Source organism: Lampetra planeri, chromosome 1 (assembly GCF_965212315.1).
Source record: "Lampetra planeri chromosome 1, kcLamPlan1.2.h2, whole genome shotgun sequence".
Classification (NCBI taxonomy): domain Eukaryota; kingdom Metazoa; phylum Chordata; class Hyperoartia; order Petromyzontiformes; family Petromyzontidae; genus Lampetra; species Lampetra planeri.
Genome location: NC_136107.1, coordinates 34,183,745 through 34,209,067, shown reverse-complemented (window position 1 = coordinate 34,209,067; position 25,323 = coordinate 34,183,745). Strand labels below are relative to the sequence as shown.

Sequence of the window (25,323 nt, the reverse complement as noted above, 5' to 3'; positions counted from 1 at the left end):
AGCGTCTCCTCTCGCGTGCCGCGCACGCTCCTCCATTAGCTCCTTCACTCCTGCACACCGCTGGCCGACGGCGTGCTGAAGGTCCTTCGGCCACGTGGCCGATGGCGCGGATCTCCTCTCACCACCCAAAGTGGCTCAGCCTCTTAACTTCCCCAACTGACCTCGATCTCTTCCGGGCTCCCACTTATATCCTCTCCCCCCACGTGACCCTGACTCCTCCCCTTCCGTATCGTCAGATCCGGCCTTCCCTTACTGCCCAGCTGGCTCCGCCCCCATTCACCTCGCTTCCCATTGGAGCCGAGGTGAACGGCGGCCCCTCCCACACGCCCCGCAGACCGGACTGTGTGATTGGGCCAGAGCCCAGCAGGAACCCCATTTATGCTCGCATTACACATGGATGGAATTGCCCAAATGCAGGACTTTCATGAACAAAAATCACGTGACGCTTGAGGATTCATGGGTAAACATTTGAATATTTAATTAAACACTGGGCTATTATTATCTTGGGACTCTCAACATTGCATGTCTTTTCTGTCTATCAACATTCCTTCATCCTCAAGTGTGATGGTAGAAGCCTAATTTCATGGGCCATGCTCTATCCACTTCTAGATGCAAGTCTTCAAGATATCACCATCTCTCTCAATCTCTCTTTCAGAATTGACAATTTTAGCAAATCGCTTGATGGAGCTGGTTGTAATCACTAGCGACACGGCATATCTTAAATTGTAAACGTTGTGGGTTTACTCGCCATCGCACCGATGTGCTGAAGTAATAGCTAATTGACACGTTTTATTCACGCGACAAACCTTACTAATTGGCTGTGTCGCGTGGTGGTGGGTTAACGACACATTTATATTGACGCCATCTAACCCAAAATCCTTTACGATTAATATCATTTCTCGCGAAAGCCTACGTGTTATATCACGCCCACTATTATTATTTTCACAGTCAATACCATGTCCCCAGCTTGCATGTGGTTCCAATACCTGATATGACACACGGATCGGACACGTGGACACTGGCAAAGTAAAACATGGAACACAAGCAGAAAAGTGTGCATAGAGGCATTGAGAGGAATTACACTGAGGAACGGCAACAGGAACACGTGGATCCTATCGCCGACTCGTCTGAAGCACTTGAACTCTGCTGTGCATTCGTCCTAAAGTTAGACAAGGGGCACTGGTCCATTCACCCTTTATAAATGACATTGCGCACAGCACTGTGCACCGGGCTACGCCGTGTCGAAGTGAAGCTTGGCGAGGGCAGGCTCATCAATTCACGTCGCGTTTGCAGCTCGTGGGAGCGCGATCCGAGCCTGCCAACCCTCGGGGTCTCCAGACGCTGGAGGGAAGGCGGGTGAGGAGGGGGTGGGCACCGGCTGCGACGCTTGCCTGCACTCGCTGTTAATTACGGTCTCGTCATTAAGTGCAATCCCCTATGCTCGTGGCACGATCGGCTTCCAGATGGCTCGTGGCCAGCGAGACACACACACACGGCGTGATGGACACACACGGCGTGACGGACACACACGCACACATACGGCGTGACGGACACACACACACGGCGTGACGGACACACACACACGGCGAGACGGACACACACACGGCGTGACGGACACACACACACGGCGTGACGGACACACACACACGGCGAGACGGACACACACACGGCGTGACGGACACACACACACGGCGTGACGGACACACACACACGGCGTGATGGACACACACGGCGTGACGGACACACACACACGGCGTGACGGACACACACACACACTGCTCGACGGACACACACGGCGTGACCGACACACACACACGGCGTGACGGACACACACAAACACACGGCGTGACCGACACACACACACGGCGTGACAGACACACACACACGGCATGACGGACACACACAAACACACGGCGTGATGGACACACACGGCGTGACGGACACACACACACACGGCGTGAAGGACACACACACACGCGCGCGCACATGAGGACAAAGTGCACCCAAGAGGGTGGCCCAGGTCAGCAGATCGGCCCTAAAATATTACGGCCGGGCAATGTTCCACGACAGGTGTCGTGGGTGGGAAGTGGCAGTGGAGGATTCCACTATTGCGAGGGGTTTTTGGTTTTTGTCGCGGTCGTTGCTCTGTCGCTCTCCTCGATCTCTATTCGGGGTGAGGGGAGTTTGTACCCCAAAGCCGCCAGCACGTGGCGTGAAACCGAAGCTCGTCGGAGTGCAGCAAGGCATACATCTTTGTTTAATTAGTTTCGGCAAGAGGCGGTGAAAAAAAGGAACGGATCGAATTATGGAATCTTAGCTAACACAATATTTCCCCAGATGGGCTTCATCGTGCACAGTATTACCCAAATCTACTGACATCTCAGGTTCTCTGACATTGTCTTCATCACAACCAATGGTGGATAAACGACAGGAAATGTAAGTTACATCTCTGGCCTGTGAACAACAGCGGACACATGCTAAGGGGGTGCTAGAAGACACGGTGAGCGACTTGTAATTATTTTAATTAAACACGGGGGTGGGGGGGGGGGAATGCAGTGTCGATTTAACCAGGGAAATTGAGGTTGTGATGGGTGGGACACGTGCGCGCGGAGGAAGAGGGGCAGCCGAGCGAGACCCGAGCGAGTCGGGCACCGGAGTGGCAGCCAGCGGTCTAGAGATCACGGGGAAGAGCTGAAGCCAGGCGGTGGTGGTGGTGTGGCGGTGGTGATTACTATAAGGACGGTTCTTTGAGATCTGATATAAACTTTACAACAATTACTATTCATTCGAGCTGTGACACAGCAGTGATCGTGAGGTGCGGTGGCTTCAACAGCATGAGGCCAAGACGACGACCTTCTGACCGTGACTTTGAGAGTTTTTTTTACCACACCAGGTTAGCGATGTTGATAGCTATCGGGGTTTAAAGCTTTCGTGACTGCAGGGATTCATCTTCTTGGTTCTTTCGGTAAAGTCACGTAGAATGGAAATAATAAAATAATAAAAATAAAACATAAGAAAATTATTCTCACGACGTTTCGGCCACAACGCAAGCAGCCGTCCTCAGGTGGAGCGCAGGTCAGTCGAGTAGAGTCTTCAGACGCGTTGTGGCCGAAACGTCGTGAGAATTATTTTATTATGTTTATTTTTATTATTTTATTATTTCCATTCTACGTGACTTTACCGAAAGAACCAAGAAGAGGAGCTATCGGGGTGTTGGTGGCTATGGCGGCTCGCGTGGTTGATGTTGGTGGTTGCTGTGCTAATGATGGGAGGGGTTGTTGGAATAGGAGCGGTGGCGGTGATCATGGTGATGATGGAGGTGGTTGGCGGCACCAGTGGTGGTGATGGGGGTTGTGGTGGTGATTGGGGTTGTGGTGGTGATGGGGAGCGGTGGCGCAGTGGTTAGCGCGCCGCGCTCACGGCCAACACCAGTGACGATTATATGAACCGGTCCTGGGCCTCCCCTAAATGAGCACCTGATGCGGTGTGTAAACATCGCCACTGGGGAGACAAAGGCGGTCGGGCGTGGTGCTGGCGACCCACCCCTTCCTGTGCCATGCGGGCCTTCATAGGTGCTCGCCAACAGCACTTGCCCCAGCAGTCTGTTCAGGCTATACGGTGGATATTTGTCTTTGGTGGTGATGGTGGTTGCGATGATGGTGGTGGCAGGTGCGAGCCTCGTCAACCGAGGTCCCCAACCACCACAGCAATCCCTCGTCGAGGGTGGTGGACGTGCCGCCCTGAGTGAAGTCCGTGGCGCGAGCGAGCGAGCGGGGAAGAGGGGCGATCGAGCGATCGATCGAGCGAGCAGGTGGGAGAGCGAGCGTGGATGTGTTCAAGTGATGGAGCCATCTGTCACTGGCGCAAGCATGCGAGAGACGCGCTCTCGGGTCCCTTGAATCGAGCCCCTTCACACGCGAGGCCCGTTCGCCGCCCGTTCCTCGAGAAACCGACAATGGAGCAGCCAGGATTGAGTTGATCAAAGTTATGCATTTTGCAGCGTCGGCCGTGTGTAACGTTAATTATCTAGTGTGTTGTTGTTTTTTTCAAAAATGTGTTTTGCTAGTTTTCACATGTGATCGCAAACATGGACTGTGAAAGTTTCATCCCCATTTAATGTTCATATTGGAATTTTCATTTGGCATTGTTTCCGAATACGTAAACATGTTTTGCAAGGACGCGCTGTGGATATTTTTATTGAACGTTAATTTGCTGGTGTATTTTTAGTTCCCCCGTATTTTAAATGTATCTGCAAGCACACGTGATGTAATTTTGCTCTAATTAACGTTAATTGGCGAATTAGTCGTACGTTTTTTTTCCACCCACTCTGTTTGTATTCGTGTTTTGTAAGCATGCGTTGCGTGGGCACGAGCCTTCATGAACATCGTGGGCCGATTTGTGATCTTGCATCGCATGCGGTCATGGGCAAGCATGCGGTGCAGTCATCACGGGACATATTACAACATTGCGTGACAAGCGCTGGATGGTTAACGACTGTGATGATTACTATAGCGGTAGTGATGATCGTGGAGGAGGGTAGTGATTACCATGATACTGATGATGAACTTTGTTCATGGCAGTAGTGACCGTCGTGTGTATTGCTGATGTCGATGCAGAGCAACAACTAGAATCCCACATCCAGGTGGTCAAGCCAGACGACCGCGACAGGAGTAATGGGGGGGGGTGCATCGCCGTGATGTCCCCTTCGTAATTGTGAATCGGGAATTGCGTCGTTACACGTTGTGCGTTCTGTTCTGGATGATCACAGTCGCACACTGGAGAGTTGTTACTTGTCAATGCGTCCAGCAGGTGCGGACACCTGCAATGGTTTGTGAGGATGCAGTTTGGGGTGGACCACGAGCTTCGTGGATGATCAGAACCCAGGGATCGTCTGCGTTGGGTCCTTCACGAGGTGTTTTGGTTGACCTCCATTCAGCTTTTCAAGCTTCGTCGGGGTTGAACTCGCATTGTTAAAGGTGAAGCACACGGGTCCAAGGGGGGGCGGTGGGGCTTGCGTCACTTCAAGCGATGACGAGGGACGTCATTAATGACCTGATTAATGGGGGGATGACTGTTGCAGTAGTGATAATAACTATGAGCACATTCTTGAGTTGATGATGATGATGATGTTGATGATGATGATAATGCCCATCATATTGATGGCCACGGTGATGAGTGCATAGCGTTGATGAGAGTACTCACCATGCAGATATGGCCTCTAATCGATCCTGTGAGAATCCACAGCAAGATTATCGCCCTAAATACTTGCGCGGAGTATCCAATTTAGCCAATGTTGCAAGTACCAAATACACTTTTATCTTCGGGGATATAAAAAAAACGGAAACAATCCGAAAAGCAACAACCACCGAATGTTTGTTCATCTTCATTTACATCATCATCATCTGTCCGTTTTATCACCTAGTTAGCAACAATGGGGCCGGATGAATTTCCGCTGCGGTTGTCTTTCTCTCGCAAACTGTCACGAATTCCTCGCACAACCTCATCCCGCCCTGTCCAAATCCCTTTCCCCCTCGCCTGGTGTTCAGCAATCTTCGCAAGTATGTCGAACGTAGCCAATCGTGATAATCGGCGAGGGACAAGAGGACTAAACAACAAAAAGCAGTTCTAAAGACGCGAGTTTTCAATCGAGATGATTTAAAGGTGCATAGCTTCGGTTGCTTCCTAATGCTGGAAGGAAGAGCGTTCCAGACGGCCGCAGAAGCGAATCGGAAAGCGCGCTAGTGCTGTTAGCGAGCACCTATGATGGCCTACACGGATGGACAGTACCACGCCCGACCGCCTTTGTTTCCTTTCGTGCGTGTCACATCCGTCAGTACACGGTCCTGTTCAGACTAATTTTCGTCACGTGTCCAAACTGCGGCACGTCTTTTTGCTATGACCTAGCATCAGAGCCTATGTGTAGAGTGTATACTAATAATATAATGTGTTCTTTAAACAGTGATGCTAATTATTATAGGTACTGCATTTGGCAGCGGTGAACAAGCGCAGCTAACACAGCGACTCAGCATATTCATCAATAACGCTGCCCAAAAGGAAACATTTGTTTTTATAATTAGTTGTTATTATAATATGCATGTGCTATGCAGAAGGGTCATTGCCAAAAGTCACAAATTATGTATGTTTGTTACGTATGTTTTATGTTTATATATATTATTCATATGTGATTTTATATATTATAGATGTTTTCCTTCAAGGCCACACAGCGTCACTGACAATTGTATTGAGTTTTCAGAGTCGAGGTTTGCACACAAATCGCAGTTTGTCTGCGTTCTACCCATAGTACGAATGTAGTTGTCATTAGTATTATCGGTTTTTACTGTTTTTCCATAGAATGTTATCCGTGCTTGAGTTGTGTTGTTGTTAATTTATGATATATTTTGATAGGGAAGGTGCCTTAAAACGTAAATATCATAATCATTTTCTCAACAATGTTAATATAATTTTGCTAACCTGGCGAGCCTAGGTGAAACCACGGGGTCCACGCATCATCACTTATTAAAAACGAAAACGTCGCATATCGTGGGGGAAGGGGTGGGGGGCGGGCGGCGGAAAGATAAAAAAAGCTCTGCTGGTACAGCCACGTGCTTAACTTGCGATCACAGAGCGTTGCGTTTAATTGAATGAACCCCGAGCATTGGACCAAAGTAACCATTGAAATGACTTCATTTCCCACGGCTCTTTCAAGCAAGCGCGGGCGTCGCGCGCATAGCGCAAGCGTGACATGAATCCGCACGCGGCTCGTAAAATCCTTAACTTACAAAAAAATGCTTAATCTGGCAAAGCGAGGATTATTCGCATTAGGCCAACCCACCGCCGTCAGTTGCCCGTCCTTCAGTGAGGACCTTCAATCAGCCACTGCTATCGCATTAACGTGTCCGAATCTCATCAACATGTTCTATCTCATTAACGCGTGTGTGTGTGTGTGTTCCTAAATGGGAAGCGGTGGTGTAGTGGTCAGCGCACTGCACTTGCGAACCTAACCGCGATCCCGGATCAATTTCCGCTCAAGGCCAATAACAGTGGCGAAAATTAATTGAACCGGACCTGGGCCCTACCCTAGGTCGACTCAGTTGTAAATGAGTATCTGCTGTCGTGTTTAAACATCAGCACCGTGGAGACAAAGGCGGCCGGGCGTGGTGCTGGCCACCCAACCTCCTCGTTTGCCGTGCCGAATTTCACAAGGTGCTCGCTAACAGCACTTGCCCCAATAGGCTGTTAGAGGCTACACGGGAGATCTTTCTCTTTGTTTTGCCGTTGCGTCCCAAGCTACTGAAGATGGAGGAATCATATTTCGTGGTATATTACAGTGCCTATTCTTCACGCTTCAACTGCATATATCTCAAAGTAAACCAATTGAATGTTACCGTTTTGACGAATTGTATCGCGTTCATGGCCCGTATATTAAATCTGACCGCATTGTATATTTATATATGTGTTTAAATAACGGTTGCTGAGCGTAGGCACAATGGCCCAAAGCGTCATACGGACAACAACAAAGAGCAGGGTAGAACGTGTAACGTTCTATTCTTGCGCATGGCAATAGCTTCAGGAACCAGATGCCAATGTCGAGGTCTGTTTGCCACTAGAGGGCTTCGGCAGAGATTTTGAGTTGCTTTTGCTGTTACCTGTCCCTTCATTGAAGGAGCGCAAACTACAGTGGTGTGGTCTTGATTGACGTGGAGGTGGTTGAGACGAGGCTCTAAAGAAAGCTGTCTCTGGTGTAGACCAATCAAGTTCAAGTCCAAGTTCATTTATTAGGTATAGCCCTGTGAGCCATTCGGCTCTTGAATCGGGTGCAACCGCAACAAACAAAAAACAAAAACATGAACAAAAAACATCTTAAAGTGAATATGTGACTGAGTGCAAACAGAAAATCCAAGAAAAGACAGCAAAACATTGCAGAAAATACACCGTACACCAACGCTGTGTGCAAAAATCCCAGTGGGATGCAAGTCAAACAACCAACAACAACCACAAGACAACTTAGTTTCAAAGACAATGTATATGTTTTCAGAGTATGTTTGGTTTACATGTTCACCACAAGTGTGTGTGGTCAATGGAGGCATGATTCCTTCCAAAAGGTTTATATTTGGTGTTTTAACATGTTAACACCTGTTTTATTGTCAGACAGGGTAAAACCTATTCTTATCTTTTTCATACTTTTATACTGCCAAAAAAGGTCCCATTTTGTAGGTGATTGTCGTTGCCAAGAAAACGTGTAAGCTCCCGTCCAGCTTGTACGTATCTATGTAGAACTTCTTTCGCACCGTACGTAGGCACCCGTGCTAAACTGAGTTTGCATCTCTCTGTGGGTATTTCGTGGCAGAATGCTCGCTCGGGAATTGGCGTCGGTTTCAGACTTCCCGTTATGATGCGCATTGCGTTATTTAATTTTGCATCCAGCTATTTTGTGTGTACAAGCTCCCGGGCCAGGCTGGAGATCGCTGACTCTGCCAATGGGTTGATCAGTGAGAGGACGTCAGTTTCTCAGCGCATCGGCTGAGGCGCCCCAAGGCGTCCCTGCGAGTTTCTATCGCAGAGCGATTCTTGATTTGGTAGGTGTAATAGGTCAGAGTTGATCGGTTTATTTAGGATGTTGCTCAGAGAAAACCCATGCACACGCATGTTTTTTTTTTTCTGAGCAATGTGGTCTCCTTCCACATGCAAAATGTTCAGCCATATATCTATCCACTGCCGGACGAAGGTATTTCCAAACCGCATTTAGTTATGACCGTCGTTTGGCCATACTTCACCGCGCTGGTCAGTGTGGGTTGATGAAGAGAGGAGCTGAGCATGCATTGGGTCAGGTATCACTCTCCGCAGATGTTAGCTATGGCCCTGAATCGAACTCGGGATTTCCTGGGTTCAAAGAGCAGCGCGCTAAGCAAGACACCACCGCTCCCACTACACCACGCAAAATGCGCTCCCGTATCTTCTCAAGAATATCAGCAACCGCAACGAAGACTCCAACTTCTTCATTCCACCATCACCTTTCCCGAGAGAGACATTTCCCGCATCCATTTCAGCATTTTCATCTCAAGCTCAATTACAGCAGAGCATGGCATAGAGAAATTATCAGGAGAGAGCGCCAGTTGGGAGTGTACGAGTTTATTCTCACACGAATATTAAATCCTGGTATTGGTATTTCCCGCTTGTGACCAAAATCGCCGTGAACGCATCCGACCTCGTCAGATCTCGGATCCCAGGCAGGGCTGAGCCTTCAAAAGTGCTTAGATGTACCACCACCATGCATGGCGATGGGTTATTTGCTTCGATTAACGGTTACTGTTATCTACTCCTATGCTCCCGCATTAACGTTACCCCCACCGTCACCAAGTCACATTGGCCGGCGTGTTGAATTTGGGTCAAATAACCGCACACAACCCGGCGTGGTGTGGCAAGGCCTTCATCCAGCAGTGGAAAAACAAGCGGGCTGATTTTTACACTCCACATTATGTAACACGATTTTTGTCCCTGGGTAGTAAGTGTTATTTTCGAATTGCTTATGCCTCAAAAGTATAGAAAATGGCTATTATTACCCACAAACTTAGCTTTTGTGACCAGGACTTTACGTGAAGGAATGACACAAATGCACACCACGTTTTCTCATTAAAATAGGTAAATTTAAACATTTCAATGTCCTGGTCACAAAAGCAAAGTTTGTGGGGAATAACAGCAATTTCCTGTACTTTTGAGACATAAGCCATTAGAAAATAGCACTTACTACCCAGGAACAACATTTCTATTTTTGTTACACAGTTTATCAGCATGCAGCCTTGCAGTACACAATAAGCGAATGACTAACGTGGGGTTATGCGCGCAGCAGTTACCAAGAGCCAATTTCTAAGTGGCCGCTGTTCCCTGTGCAATTCATTGCGAAAATTCACTCGCTATATTATTATTGATTATTACGAATTCTCCCTCTTTTTGTTCTTCCCACCACCGCCTCGTATTGACTGTTGGAGAAAAGCAAAGCGGGCTTGCGTGCAGGACACGTCACGGCCACAGTAGAAGGCGCCGATGGTGTCCAGTGGTTAAGACTCAAATTAAGAAGTGGCGGCCAACGGCGGGGACGTGCTGGAGGAGTGAGATGGACGCCGTTGCTTCCTAAAACTCAACTAGACACGATGTTTACTTTTACCAGATAAGGCTCACTGAGCGCTATAGCTTACTTTCTTTTTTAAGAAGCGACCTGACCACAAATGATAGCCCAATTAAGTGGCTTATCGTGTGGACACGCAGAGCGGCCAAATACTCTAAGCGCGTATTTTTTTATTATGATTTTTCTATCTACGTGACTTTACAGAAAGACCCACAGAGTATGAGCACTCTAAGCGCGTGTTTCTGAATGTGGAGGGGAAATCCGGAGGACCCGGAGAAAAATCCACGTGACCACGGGGAGAACATGCAAACTCAATATATACAGACGACAGGATGGGGATCGAACCCACGACCTCCTTGCATACCAGGCGAGGCAGTTAACATCTCGCCACCGCGGGACCCGTCGCAAGACCGCGGGAGACGGTGGCAGCGTGGGAAGGAATTCATCCAGACTCGGCGTGACTGACAATTGTCGTGAGCTTCTGTTGTTTGCTTCATACGCAGCCCACACGTGGCCAATTAGCACGTGTGGGTCTCCCTCAGTGCACACCAGCCCCTAATTAGGGTACTAAATCAACGCAGCCCGCGCCTTCAGTCAAGACTGGTTTATCTCGTCTCATCGGTCGGCCACGCTTTCCTGCGCTCGCTGTTGTGAGCAAGCGATCTTTCTTAGCCATCGTTCGCGCGTGATGATTTCCAGGCCGCGAATGTTTGGCCGCGAATATTTTCGCCACCGGTTTCGTTCAGGTGATTGAAGGTCGGCCGCGTCTCGCCTCCGTGAAATTCACGGACACATCCACCGCTAACAGAAACATTTCCCAGGGCTTCTGAGTGACAATACCCATCGACAAGACGTCTCGATGTGGGATGGGTTAGCATGGGCAAGGTGGGTGGGTGGGGGGAGATTAGGGGGAAGGTGGGGGGGAGTTTGGGTGGAGGTTGTGGGTTTGTGGAGGAAGTGGGGAGGCTAGAGGGGAGGGTGGGGGGGGCAGGAGAGGTTTGGAGGAGGAGTGGAGGTTGGAGGGGAAGAGGATGTTGGAGGGGAGGGCGGGTTTGGGGGGGGGGGTTGGGGGCGAGGTTTGGGGGGGGAGGTTAGGGGGGGGTGGAAGAGGAGGCTGGAGGGGAGGGGGGTGGAGAGGTTGGGGGGAGAAGGAGGGGAGGTTGGAGGAGATTGGAAGGGAGGGGGGTTGGGGGGGGAGGTTAGGGGGGGGTGGAAGAGGAGGCTGGAGGGGAGGGGGGTGGAGAGGTTGGGGGGAGGAGGAGGGGAGGTTGGAGGAGATTGGAGGGGAGGGGGGTTGGGGGGGGAGGTTAGGGGGGGTGGAAGAGGAGGCTGGAGGGGAGGGGGGTGGAGAGGTTGGGGGGAGGAGGAGGGGAGGTTGGAGGAGATTGGAGGGGAGGGGGGTTGGGGGGGGAGGTTAGGGGGGGGTGGAAGAGGAGGCTGGAGGGGAGGGGGGTGGAGAGGTTGGGGGGAGGAGGAGGGGAGGTTGGAGGAGATTGGAGGGGAGGGGGGTTGAGGGGGAGGTGAGGGAGGGGCTAGCTTCCCGCCGACCTGCACTTTGTTATTCCTCTCACCGCAGGCGCCCACTATAAGGTTCACATCATCTTTCCTTATCTAATCATATTTATTTCTGCCGGGAGAGATTCGTCTGAACGGATAGGTTTTTTTGTTTAATCTCCTGTCTTTTCTCCTCTTCTCAGCCGCTCCGAATTACTCTCTGCCGTGGGTGGTCGCTCCACGTGGCCGCTGTTCGCAGCAGCGAGGCGCTCACCGGGTCTTGCCACCGCTTGCCAGCTCAGGTTGCAAGCGTTAATGTGGGTCAGCTCCATCCCGTCCGGCCGTCTGTCTTGTGCGTAACACGGGGTCACCGATAACTCTCGTGAAGATGCCCTCAATACGAATAAAGTTATATGGTAGAGGTTGTTTTTGCTTTTTTTTGGGGGGGGGGGGGGGTGCTTTCAGGGACTAAATAGCCGAGAGGAGACCCAGGCAACAATCATTAACATGTTGCGCGGTGTGATTAACTCGGGAGGTCACGTGTCACTTTCGCTAATTAACTACTCGGGAGGTGGAACGCATGTTGGAAAGCATTGCCGCAGCCATGCGTAGGCGTGGTTTTTCAACTTTTTAAATAGTATAATGTGCGAGTTAATACATCCCATCCACGTGTTGCGCACTGCTTCGCGACGTACACAATGAACTCGGTCACCTGACTTTGATTCGGGGCCACGGCGAACACAAGTGGTGAGCGATATCTGAACCAGACTTGGGTAACCCCCCCCCCCCCACCATGTCGATGGATGGTCAAACAACACCCATGACCCATACAGTGGATTGACGAAGCCCTGTGCATTCGCACTTGGCATGGTAAACAATCCGTGGTAGTATTCGCAGGACCCCATCACCGTGGGCCACACGCGACGCCTGTGGCGCCATCCTCGCATCTCTTCCAACGGGAGCAGTGCTGGTGCCAATAGCGCGGCACGTCTAATATTCATTCCACGGGGCCCTTCGCTTTGGTCAGTGGCAGTGCAGTGGCGAGCTCGGCCTACCATCATCGGCTCTAAAATATTCTCCATGGGGGGTCCAGTTAGGTTGGTCAGCTGCACAGTGTGGTCGTGTCTCGACTCACTGCAGCAGGGGTCGGCAAGCAGAGAGTCGTTTCTTTTGTTTCTCCAAATTCGCTACAAAACTCAATATTTAAAGAGCCGCAATGCATGATTAAAACAGACATTGCGGCAAGACGCAATGTAGGGGTTGCCAGCCCCAACACTCTAATAGCCGCGTTGTTGTGGCCGCAGATTGTATAGCAACACTGCATTGTATCATTCACTATGTAATCGAGGACATCATGGGTAAAATCAAGGACAGTCTAAGCAAAACGCCGTTTTTGATGTCTCTGCATTCATGAATAGTTTACCATCAGCCCCTTTGTTGGAGGCTTCCCAGAATTTATTTTTATATTTTCAAGCAACAATTGGTCGAGCAAAGCACATTCAGGACCGGTTTCGACCTTCTTGGTCTCTTCATGTGCTTGCTGAGATAAATACTGCCTTCAAATATTGATATGAAAAGCCAAAAAGGCTGATGGACTAAAATATTAACTTCATGCTTTTGTGACTGCAGGAATTTATATTCTATGTGTCTTTCGGTAAAGTCACGTAGATAGGTTCAAAGAAAATGTGTTGTTGTTTTTTTGTTATTTTCTTTGAACCTAACTACGTGACTTTACCGAAAGACCCATAGAATATGGACTCAAATATGTTCATATATATATGTATGTGTTTATATGTATGGAGTGTATGTGGAGACAGATAATTGAGTTGTGCTAAAATATGCCTTTATATAATCGAAGGAGAGGGCAAGCTGGTCAGATTTTCAAATTAAGCTGCACTGGCATGTAGCGCAAAACGTCGGACATCATGCCCGTGGTATAACCCGAACACACTTTTAGCGAGCACAAACGTTTCGTCTCCCGTGTGAGTTGACCAACCTGCCGCAGCTTCACCTTGCTGGACGGAGTGCAAGGCGGGCCAGAAACACAGCCACACAATCATCAAACAGACCGTTGCGTCCCAGCGGTGTTTGCTGGCCCTGAGAATCTACGTTCATGTTCTTTTAATAATAATAAAAAAACACAGCCGCGGCATTGATGGTGTTGTTGGTGGGTGGGTGGTGTTGGCAGGCGGATGGTGGTGGTTGTGGTTGTGGTGGGTGGTGGTGGTGTCGGCGGGCGGGTCGGTGGGTTTTGGTGGGTGGTAATGGTGTTGTCGGATGGGTGGTGGTTGTGTTGTTGATGGGTGGTGGTGGTGGTGGTGGCAGTGGGAGGTTGCGTGTAGGAGTGGAAGGAACCGGCGGTTGTGCAACGCGTGCTCTGGCATACAAAGTTCGAATGCTTTTATGATCGCTAGACATTACAACGACGCTTAATATCCTGGTCATCAGCAGGCCTGTGCGCTAAAAAGCCCCTGTTGACACAACGCGTCGGTAGTTTAGCCTTGCATTCATAGCGACCACTTATTTTCTCTTATTTTTTTTTTATCTCGCAGCCCCTGAAGATGTGTCTTCTTATCGCTGGGCGGACGCAGAGGGGGAGGGGAAGTCCCGCAGCTTCCTTTTCACGCGGCTCGTTATTTTAGAACCCATCCCGGTGTTCCAATTAGCATGTAAATGTTATTCAGCAGGAATTTTCCTTTAATTTTTCTTTCCGGGGCGGGGGGGGGGGATTAACTTCAAGGTGCTTTGATATGGGGGGAGAGGTGGGGGAGGGGGCTGTAGCGGGGGAGGAGGGGGGGGGGTATAATACCGAGGAGTAATTGGTTGGAGTCTTATCTGAACTCCGCAGCTGCAAGTGAGACCATCTCATCAGTCAGCGGTGGTCGAGGAGGAAATCTGCAGATACACCTCCGTGTGTGCGTTGGGTAGAATACTCCACGCAGGCAGCCCAGTGGCAGAGGTAAAATCAATTGTCACGCGTTCTGTGAACGACGAGAAACCCGGTGGATGGAAAAGGCGCGTCCTGACTGGAAACAATGAAGAGGAATAATTAACAGCGCACGTACACGCGAGGTGACCACTCGACGGTAAAAAGCACGATCGCGACAATAAGATCTCTCCTCTCGCCATGCCTTTGTACGTCACTCGACGCCACTGCACTGCGCGTGCACTGCCCGTATATCATGAGACACCACACACGCAGTTTTGACCAGTGTTGTTCACGAATTTGCAGAGGGAGGCCACTTTCGCCGATAAGACATCGGTGTGCGGGCCTCCACACATTTGAAACCATTTGGGGTTGACAGCAGCACGATGATGGGGGTTCATCTTCTTGGTTATTTCGGTAAAGTCACGTAGAAGGGAAATAATAAAATAACCAAAATAAAAACATTATAAAATAAAATTCTCACGACGTTTCGGCCACAACACAAGTCCTCAGGTGAAGAAACAGAGCTGTCCGAAAGACAGCGCTCCAAATTTTTATTTTTATTTTAATATTTCCCTTCTACGTGACTTTACCGAAAGAACCAAGAAGATGAATCCCTGCAGTCACGTAAGCTTTAAATCGAAAGATGATGGGGGTGTTTTCACTCTTTTGTGTATAGTCGGGGGGCCGGACGCGAGGCGCAGCACTAGAGGTCGCTCAGGGCTCACCATTGGCCTGCGAGCCGTGCAATGAAGAACACTCGTTTAGAGACATCGTTCAGACTGTTCAGGAAAGTAAGGGGCTTGGGTAGAACACGCCGCTAGAAGGAATGCGAACTGCTTGTCAAGGATAACGACGGAGCGGCTCGCCAAGAAACAGACGATGTCTCAGACGATGTCCGCCAATTGAGAGGAGGCAGTGAAATTAGCTCGTGAGTAGGCGCTCGGTGGAGTATTACATCACATGATCATGAGGGATGGAGGCGGATTGAGGAGGCCTTCATCCAAATGCCACCTGATGGGGCTGGCTAATGGGTTAAAAACAAAGAAAAAAAATTCACCTTGGAGAAACCAAGAGTGACAAAGTTGAACATCGCGTTTATGTTATTTTATTCATGGTTCTGTTTGGTTACATTATTTCTCCCCCTTGAATGCACTGCTCCTGACCCCTCCTGCGGTAGGGCAGCGAGTCCAGACGTCCTCGTTGGACCCCTAATGTTCAGGGTGTATGAAGTCGAGCTTGCTACGCGTTACCTGCTGCTTTTTCTCCCTCTTTTTTAAAATCCGCTTTGTATTCTCCGTTCTCTATTTACAAACAAATATATATCTAGTAAAATATATATCATACAAAAAAGCCACTCAGCGGAGGCCGATATGACTGATTCTATGTGTGTTGAACTTTATTCGCACCGTGCGGAACCAACAGTGCTAATAGGAGGTGCGGGGGAAGAACAACAACAAACTAAACACAAAAAGCAGTTCTAAAAAAATGGGGTTTCAATCCAGATGGTTTAAAAAGTGCACAGCGCCACCGGCTTACTACTATTGGAAAGTAGAGCGACCCAGACAGCCGCAAAAGTGCATCTGAGAGCGCCGTCTTTGTTTGATGGCAAGCCAAAAATCCCCTGCTGCTGCGATGATGACGACCGGAGCTCATGTGATGGTCTATGCGCCTTGACGAGTGGCGATGCGCGTGGCTGATGCGGCGATGTTCTCAACTCGAGCCCCAGTCCACTCGGCCCACGGCGCTCAGCTCCAACGGCTTTGAGGGGGAGGCTGCAGTTGTAGCTCTGAAACGTTTTGACTCTGGCTCAGAAATCCCCCAGAATATAAAACTAAAGTGAGAGGAGAGGGAGAGAAAAATATTGTGAAGAGCCTTCCAGGAGAGAAATTACAATATTTTTTTTAAACGTTCTTACGTATTTGCAACCAGACAGAATCAATTAACCGGTGTAATAGTATTAAATACAGATATGCTAGTCTCATAGGCATTGGACTTTTTTATTTTTATTATTTGATTTGTTTTGAAAGTTATACAGAACTAAAGGGCAGAGCATGAGACGTGCAAATATGCATGCTGTTCCACCCGCAAACCAAGTAATGTGTTTCATAGTTTCCTGTCGAAATGGGACCCATAATTAACAGAAAGGGTCCTGAACTATAAACGCCTGCTATAGTTCACGAGTATTGCTTCAACAAGCAATCATGACGACTTAACGAGACACTGAATGGCAAAACAAATGGGGCCCGCGTTTGTTTCTGTTGAACCAATGCGGCCCAGAACATTGCAGTTACAGAAGATCGTGTGGCTGATGGGATGCATAAAACGTACTTATTAAATCATTTATATTAAGTTCACTTGCTTGCACGCTTACGACCGTGCAAATCTTTCGGTCGTTTTTTAACCCACTTCCCGTGATCCAATCGAGCTGACATTTTGCACACAGACTAGTTGTGCGTGGCAATGTATTTTCGTGAAATTTTTTTTTCCAAAATTTACACTTTTTAGGAAAAAATGAATTAGATTTAATTACCAATTGCTTAATGGTGGCAGCCATTCATCTGACCCATAAGTGGCAACCATCTCAAGCCAGAGGAAGAGAGGACTCTAGCCGCCACGCATATAAAGGATTTATAGTGAAAAACTTTGTTTTTACGGGTTTTTTTTTACGTAGAGTGGAAGATATGTGGGAGGGGTATCAGTTTGTCTACGTAGGTGCCACTGTGGACGGCACCTGATAAGTGCAGACGATTACTATAACTTGCTTTAGTTACGTGCTAAAGATGGAGTGGTTGGCAAACTGTGCTATGAAACTGGTGACCTTGGATTGATGTTCAGGGCACGGTTAGCATCAGTGGCAAACATCCGATTCCTGCCTTGCAACAAACTGCATTGACCGACATGGTGAAGTATGGCTAATCGGCCACTACGACCGACACGGCTTGGAGTAAAGTGACTAAGGGCTGTACGCTCCTAAACTATTACCCATGCACAATAACAATAACATCAATCAATTACTGCCCTTTGTCAAAATACAACTGGATGAACGCCTGCCAATGTGCCCTGTCGCCAGGAGGGGCTGTTAGAGTATATTTCACCACGCCTATCTGTAATGGGGAATACAGCACGCTATATCATCAAGGGAGAGAGTGAACTCAATTCAGTTCCTAAAGAAGCTGCCAGCATGTGGAGCAAAACGTCGGACATCATGCTGAACAGCCCTGGGTATTCGACGAGTGAGGATGTAAGCATGTATGTTGAACTTCTTTCGCACCGTACATAGCCAAACGTGCTAATCGGAGGGAAGGACAACAAACAAAACACAAAAAAAGGAGTTTCCAATCCGGATGACGTAAAAGTGCACAGCTCCAGTGGCTTCCTCATTTCAAAAGGGAGAGCGTTCCAGACGGCCGCAGAAGCAGCGTACCCAAAGGTGCGCGATGCAGTGGCCGCCTTTGTTCGACGGTTATCCCAACTCCTGTCGCAGCCGCCACCGCCGTGGGAATGACCACTGGAGAGTGCGTGAAGACTGGCGTTGGGGTGAGTTTGAAGGCATCGGCGGGGGAGGAAGGGGGGGGGGGGCACACACGCGATTCGCCCCGGGCCCGGCACTGCCCCCCACTACGGACAGCCCTGGGTAGGGTCGTTTGTGAGCTGCCGCCGTTCCTTTCGCGATGCAGGTTGGAAGCGGATGCTGGTCACGGTGCCCTCGTTGTGACTCTCGTTCGTAATCGAGTTGGCACGTGGACACCATTAGCGGCCCGTTAACAAAGCTCATTTAAACTACGTGGGCAGGAAATACCACCCGGCCTAAGTAAATAATAGCCTCCACAGGGCTAATGGTGAAAGCCAAGTAAATATTTAACCACAGTGGAAACGAAGAATGGTTTCGAAGCGTTGCAAGAACAATTGACAATCACCTCTGCGTGTTTCACATGTGTTTCACGTGCTGTGACAAAACCAACTTTGATGCACCACCATGTCGTCACATCTCGGAAGCAATGCAGGGTTGCGCCTGGTTCATATTTGTGTAGTGACTGACTTGGAGAAGTACGTTCTTGGAGGCAGTTATTGTATTAAACCGTGCACCCTTTGCACAATACACACCCTACGCTGGTACACACTCTTTTCTCTCGTTTATACACAACTCTACATAACCATTGGAACCTCATTTTCCAGTAGAAAATATGATAATTGGTTTTTTACCCTTTTATCTGGCAACAAAACTGACACCTTTTTTACAAGGAGTCATGGTTGCAGAGACCACAATACCTGCAGTCATAATGCAAACAAAAAACATAACTCGTGCGCCTTTTGGCGTCATCTGGTCCAACACCATGTGAGACTAGGCTCTAAGGAAAACTGTCTCGGGTGTGGACCAATCAACTTCAAGGACAGTGCATACATTATCAGAGTTATGTTTTTTGTTTGCATTATGACTGCAGGTATTGTGGTCTATGCAAACATGACTCCTTGTAAAAAAGGTGTCACTTTTGTTGCCAGAAAAAAGGGTAAAAAAAACAATTATCAACTCTATGTAAATTGCTAGCCTACACACAACGCTAGCCGTCTGACACTGACGGCGCTGAACCGAGACAGCCAACTACCCTCTAACAGCGCAATGTCAGGTGAGGACGACAGCACCGAAGGCGACGATCTTCAACAGCAACGACGACGGGTATCCAACTTCCAAACGACAGCCCCGAGCTCCCCTCCCGGGTGCCCCTCTTATATTCTCAGCGTGGCTTGGCTCCGCCCCCGGCCACGCCCCCCTTCTGGATCCTACTAGCGGGTTCTCGGTGTGCCCCTTCCGTGAACCCTCCCCTAGATCCCTCTCGGGTCTATCACGTGACCTGCTGTCAGTTAGGGCTGCTGTAAGCTGCAGATCCCCTTCCCTGCCAGCAGCCAGCGCTTTGCTGCTAAGTGACCAATTCTATGTCACTACACTTGTGTGAGTCACCAAAAGTGCGATGTGCAGCCAGGAGATGGCTGTGCTGTGTGTCACCTCCCTGCTATGCTTGGTGAGTTTTCTCCGGGTTCTCCAGATCCATCTCACACTCATGAACGAAGCTGGCCAAACATCCCAACGTGGCACCCCTAAATAAAAAAAGTCCTAAGATTAATCAACTCTGCAGGGTAAATAACGAGCAATATTATTAATTATTGTCATTAATATTATTATGAATTATTATTTATATTATTATTAATACACGTTATTACTAATATTATTCTGAATTGTTATGAATAATATTAATACACTCACATTTAGCAAATTGGGTGAAGATTATTTTAGAAGAAAGCTCCGCAAAATGAACTAAAATTACACATCTTACCAGCAACATTCAATCGTAATGCATTGTGTTTGGTATAATGTCAATGTGCTTGGTTTGTCTCAACTAAACTGGTTTGCTGACGTTTAATGCAATCTTTTTTTTTCACCAATCGCTTTCCAAATGTACTCTTGCCATCCAACTGTCATGGCTTGACGACAATATCCACTGAGAGCTCTCAAAGCGAGTAGCGCACCACCTTGTGTCAGAGAACAGTCCCAAAAGGTGACGTCGCACACCTACATCTGAACTATGTATGTTGAACTTCTTTCGCACCATACCGTAGCGAATGGTGCTAATCGGAGATGCGGGGGAAGGACAACAAACTAAACACAAAAAACAGTTCTGAAGAAATGAAGTCACTTCAATACAGGCACAGCTTCCATATGGCCCTTCAAAGTGTGTTTGTCACGTGGCTTCTCTAGTCCTCTGCCCAACGGCAGTGTCTTTGTCTCAAACTCCCACCCTGTCCCATCTGGAGATATTTAACTCTTGACCACTGTATCCTGTACCCGCCAAGTCGTCAAGCAGCACGTTTCTGTTTCTGCCGCATCGCAATAAGACCTACATTGACAATGCCCCATTCAATCATGTAAACCACATTATACAAATAAAACAAGTACATAAGAGGTTATTTGTATTGTTGTGCAGTCATCGGTGACCAAGCTAAGACCGTCACCTTAATACGCTTGAGAAACCAGTTTCATCAAGGGTGGCTGAAACCCTGAGTCGAACCCAGGCTTTCAGCGGGGCCGGCTCAGTGTCTCTGATAGGGGATAAACTCCCTGAACACAACTGGCCACTAAGAATATCCCAAACGCCTCGGATTTTCATAGCTCAGTGCATACCAATGGAAATTCCTTCCCAAGATCTGCATCACAATCCTGCACACATAGGCCGTATTGGAATGTTATTTTATATATCTATGATCATCATCCGTGATCAATGCACCGCTGGATGAATGCCTGCACAAGCTGCTGCCACCACTCACGATCCTTTGATGCATAACCAATGGGAGAGGCTCATCCATTGAGTTCGACTGAGAGACATGAACGTTGACCCACAGAGCTCGTACCATTGTGTTCATCTGCCATGATTCTGCATCGCTAAATTCTTCTCTTTTCTACGTTCGAGAAAAAGGACACTTCGATATACGTGCCACCAGCTTCAGTCCAACGATTTAACGCCGTAATATTGCAAATATGCGCGGCAGTCAAAGGGTGATGTTGCAAGTCCCGGTATAAATCCAAATATTCATCTATCAGAAACAGTTGAGAAGGAACCATTCTGAAAAGTACCGATGTACACATGTTTGGCGTTCTAATAAATACTGCCATGACCTACCGTTACATATACTGGCGATTTTAACCACTGTGTAACTATTCTCCGGATTATGAGATGCAATTGTTTTTCATATATTTTAAAGCAAAAGGGGTGCGTCTGATAATCCTGCAGGAGTGTGTGTGTCTGTGCAGGCGTGCTGCTGGCCACCCATCCCCTTGTGCCGTGTCGGCCTTCATAGGTGCTCACTAACAGCACGTCCTGCAACAGTCTGTTGAGGCAATACGGGGGATCTTTGTCTTTGTGTGGGTGCGTGACCATAGCAGTATCACTTTATTGACACCAGGCATAGGTCTGGGTGCGTCCAACTTTCTGGAACATCTTTTAATCAGTAGAATGTCGTATACATTTATATATAGTTGTACCACCTTTTACGATATTAGATATTTGATTAAATTGCTACAGCGGAGAATGTCAACAATCGCAAGCTGGCGGAAACAGGGCCAAAATGCCACGAGCTTGCAGCGTACGGAGAAGGTGGGTGGAGGGGTCCCGAGGGGCATTTAGCGTCCGTTTTAAAATGACCAAGCGGGCTGCAACGATAGCAGCGAGTTTTGAGGTAATCGATTTTCATTCCTCGTGGCTTTTCTTTTTGCAGCCAAATCGCATTATTGTCGGGACATCGCCACTCAGGGCATTTAAGGAATAACATTGCCCCCTGTTGGCATGGACCTGTAGGGAACTCACCGTAAGTCCAAGTCACAAAAAAGAGCTAAAGCGATTTCCTGCTCAAATGAGCATGGATGCAGAGGTCATCTCCTATCTACAGCCCTGAGCCAGGAGCAGAAATTACACATTTCCCCGATGGGGTCGGGTCTATCCACAGGACAAAAACTGTGAAGGTGGGGGGGGGGGGGGGGTGTTTGGCTGAGTGTCCCCCCCAAACTTGCGACCCCGATTGTGGGCCGCTCGCTTTAACGGGGAGCCACCTGGCCAGATTCAGTCAAAGGGCCAAATTATCAACGCTGAAAAAAATTACCTGCAAATTACTTGGCAGGACCCTTCCTGCAAAAAAAGTATCTTGAGACTAATTGAGGCGATCGTTCGTACAGACATGCGTACTAATCAAATGATGTCGTAATACCACTCCTAAATCGCTCCCTTTGTGAGAAAGCGTTTGACAAAGTCATATGTGCAGTCATACCCACATTAAAGTCAGAAGGTTATATTTAAGATGTTTAAATGTGGCGGCTTGGCTTACAATTAAAATGCCGATCACCTGGGATACAGAACAAATTGTACACGTCCATCGAGTCCATGGCCTCAGCCTGGAAACCAATGCAAATTGGCTCATTTCCAGCTGTGAGAATGAAATATCGGTTTCACCTCCACGTCACAAAACGCAAATCTCGTGGCAGAGTGGGGGGGGGATGCGCCCCCTCTTGTGTAAAGGCTTAAAAGGCCCACTTGCTGGGTAATTCTGAAAATCAAAATTTCCGTGAAAATCTTTAGAGGAAAAGAAACCACAGGCTACACTTGTCTGCGAGATTTCCCAGTGGGTTCTGTGTCTCGCGTCTCGTGGCACGGCGCCAATTGCACATTGGGAATAGAAATGGGGAAAATACCACCTTACAAACCGCACTCAATAAATTACATTTATATTCCAAAACATTACGAACATACAAATAAGCTGACAATTTCGTCTGCCAAACTTGGCACGTGTTTTTTTTTTTCCCCCATGCTATTTTTTTCCAGCTTACGTAAAAAATATATATATATACACACAGATATATACATATATAATTCGAAATTCTGGAAATACATTAAGGTGAAGAAGCCACGTAATGGCCTGGTGGTATTACATGATGTGTTGCGCTGAAACCGGGCGATGGCTTTAAGAGCTTTAATAACCTGCCGCTGAAAGACGGACATCTATGCCAACGTTTCTCGCACAGACTGCAAGCAGGCGCCCAACCAGCGCTGAAACACCACCAAACCATGCGATAGCGATTCAATTAAACTCCAGGCTATGAAAGAGAAAAATATCGGTGGAATTCAGATAAGACAATGAGCCTCTTAAAATTGGTGTAATAGTTTTTTTGTACTCTTTGCTTAATGTGCAGTGCTCTTTCTTTAGTTTGGGAAGGCAAAGTTAGCAACGTCATACGTAGATATCGAGGTTATTTTGAGATTTAACAGTATCCGTGTAATGTGTGTGTGTAGTTAAGTAAATGAGAAGCAGATTTAAAAATGTTGGATTTAAGGGTGGCGGCCTGGTGGAAGCTGGGGAGGAGTTGGGTGTCAGTGTGGCGCAGTGATAACGCTCGTGCCTCACAGTAAGAACCACCTGGGTTCGATTCCCGACTCGGTGCGCCTTTCTGCGTGGAATCTGAATGTTTTCCTCATGTTCTGCATAGATTCTCTCCGGGTTTATTGGCTTTCCTTTCATTGCAAAAAAAAAACCCGTACAATATAAATGGTATTGTCGAACATTTCCAATTGTGAAAAATCACTTGCAAATTACTTGATAGGGATTACACGCAGCAAAACCAGAGCCCAACTGCAAACCAACTTGATATAATGAGCCGCTTGAAAAAGATTATTCAGACTCCGATGCTCTCACGGACAAACAAGCTTAACATATTTTTTTTTGGGCTTTATGATAATTTTCTATGATTTTCGGACGATTTAGATGAAGTACCCATTTAAATGTATTCGTGCGAACACCTGCGGCATCATCCGATAATCAGATACCGCAAGACAGCACCTTTGGCAGTAAACACACGGGTGAGACTCCGTGTGACGTCACCTCCTCTTGCCATTTTAATACGTAGGCTTTCACGACCAATATCATCCATCAGAGTTTTTTTTTTTGGGGGGGGGGGGGTTAGATAGTGTAAATATATAAATGTGTCGTTAAACCCGCCACCACCCGATACAGACAACTAGTAAGGGTTGTCACGTAAACAGAACGTGCCAATTCGTCACTAGTACAACACTAACCGGTGTGTTGGAGGGCCAAGCCACAACATTTACAATCGGAGTACGACAGTTATTACAACTAGCTTCATCAGGCGACAGCCAGATTTGTGGAGAAGTCCACCTGTTTCGTTCCTTATATAGAGGCGTAGATGTGGTGACCACGCTTCTCCGCTCTTGCGCAACGTGGGGGGGGAGGTAGATTAAATTAAGCATGCGCATTATGCGAGCCCTTTGATCTTGTCCTTTCTGTCCATTGTGTTTATTAAAATAGCCGTACCAACGGTAATCCCTATTGAAGTATGGTGGCCTGTATAGGCAGGCATTTAAACAATGTATTATTTCATGATTCGCTTCCACGCAGCACTAAGTCGGTAGCTATCCGAACGGTTAAAATTATTATTTTTTTCTTTAAATTTCGAATGATTCTCGAATTAGTCTTGGCCAGTAGTAGCTATTTTTGCACAGAACTTCAAAATTATCAAAGTAAAATGCGTGTCCTTGTTGGCACGCGTGTTCTGCGACTGCTTAAAAGTTGTATTTTGGAATATTTAATATTTATTTGGTGTTCTTTTAGTCTCGTGCTGATCATTCGTCCTGTTTGCCCAACATAACATTTACCACAAGTGCAATTAGTCCAGTACACACCTTCGGTTGATAGCTTCAGTAATGCATCTTTAGTACCAGATATTAATTTCTGTATTTTATGTACCGTGCTAAATCTGACTAGGATGTTTTGTTTTTTCAAACATCTGGCTAGTTTATCAGTTACTCCTGCAATGTACGGTATTTTGATCGTTTTAATTACTTGAGCATTTTCAATGCTCGTGTTATTTGATTTGGTTTTGGCATTCAATGCCCTGTTGATTTGTGCACCATTGTAACCATTCATTTGCAGCGCTTCTTTAACATGCTAAATTTCACTTCTTCGACTGTCACCATCTGACACTTTCCAAGCTCGATGAACGCCAGGGCTCGGGACCGAACCCACGCGTTCCTGCGTAGCAGGCGAGGGAGATATCATCTCCATCCCCACCGTGGCGCCCCACAAACAAGAATGAGTGAAACTCACAATTCTTTTTTCAAGAGTGTCCTGCTACATTGGCACGTTTAGAATTGTTTCCAGAGTGGAAACCAGAGCACCTGGAGGAAACACACCATGCATACGAGGGGGTAGTACTTACCGCTCC

At 47.8% G+C, this 25,323-nt stretch overlaps 1 long non-coding RNA gene across 1 annotated transcript; it reads left to right on the top strand.

Moving 5' to 3' along the window:
- Positions 1 to 10,068: 10,068 nt before the first annotated feature.
- LOC144718803 (uncharacterized) lies at positions 10,069 to 12,036 on the top strand. Its single transcript, XR_013585479.1, has 2 exons — positions 10,069 to 10,869; positions 11,821 to 12,036. It is a non-coding gene; the product is annotated as an uncharacterized LOC144718803 (long non-coding RNA).
- Positions 12,037 to 25,323: the final 13,287 nt, after the last annotated feature.